The sequence below is a fragment of the Toxoplasma gondii genome, assembly GCF_000006565.2.
Source record: "Toxoplasma gondii ME49 unplaced genomic scaffold asmbl.648, whole genome shotgun sequence".
Taxonomy (NCBI): Eukaryota; Apicomplexa; class Conoidasida; order Eucoccidiorida; family Sarcocystidae; genus Toxoplasma; species Toxoplasma gondii.
In genome coordinates this window covers 1-1,023 of record NW_017383424.1, presented here as the reverse complement: position 1 = coordinate 1,023, position 1,023 = coordinate 1, and the positions used below count along the sequence as shown (strand labels likewise).

At 47.5% G+C, this 1,023-nt stretch overlaps 1 non-coding gene across 1 annotated transcript; it reads right to left on the bottom strand.

Moving 5' to 3' along the window:
• Window positions 1-1,023, bottom strand: TGME49_459670 (the record flags this gene model as incomplete). Its single annotated transcript, XR_001974311.1, has 1 exon — window positions 1-1,023. It is a non-coding gene; the product is annotated as a 28S ribosomal RNA (ribosomal RNA).

The window sequence follows — 1,023 nt, the reverse complement described above, 5'->3', positions numbered from 1 at the left end:
AGTGCCGCCGGTTTGCCATCTATCCCTTTGCCTTCTCTCTCTCACCAGGTTTAGGCTTTGGTTTCTTGATGTATTTCCGGTTCATCTTTTTGGAGAGGTCAGCATCAGCTACTCGGAATTGATTTCGTTCAAAGAAGGTAGGTTCCTTGTGGACCGTTATATCTTTGTTCTTTCCTTTTCCTTGTGGCTGAGGAGTGTTCCTGTTTCCGAGCTCCACTTTCGAGTACTCGGTTTCTGTGATGCTGGCTTAATCGGTTCCAACCGACCCGTCTTGAAACACGGACCAAGGAGTCTAACATATGTGCGAGTATGCGGGTTTTACTCCTGTATGCGCAATGAAAGTGAGAGTAGGGAGATTTTGGCTTTGCCATTCTTCGCACCTACGACCGACCACGATCTCTGAGAGAGGTTTGAGTTGGAGCATATCTGTTAGGACCCGAAAGATGGTGAACTATGCCTGAGTAGAATGAAGTCAGGGGAAACCCTGATGGAGGTTCGTAGCGATACTGACGTGCAAATCGTTCGTCAAACTTGGGTATAGGGGCGAAAGACTAATCGAACCATCTAGTAGCTGGTTTCTTCCGAAGCTTCTCTCAGGATAGCTGGAGTTTTGTTAGTTTTATCAGGTAAAGCGAATGATTAGAGGCATCGGGGGCGCGTCGCCCTCGACCTATTCTCAAACTTTAAATGGGTAAGATCCAGTGGTTACTTCATTGAACTGCTGGGATTAATATGAACTCCAAGTGGGCCATTTTTGGTAAGCAGAACTGGCGATGAGGGATGCTCCTAACGCTTGGTTAAGGTGCCAAAATGCTCGCTCATCAGATACCATAAAAGGTGTTGGTTCATTTTGACAGCAGGGCGGTGGTCATGGAAGTCGAAATCCGCTAAGGAGTGTGTAACAACTCACCTGCCGTATGAACCAGCCCTGAAAATGGATGGCGCTGAAGCGGGCTACCGATACCAGGCCATTGCTACTAATTATCACTCGACCTTTTGTAGCAATGAGTAGGAAGACGTGGG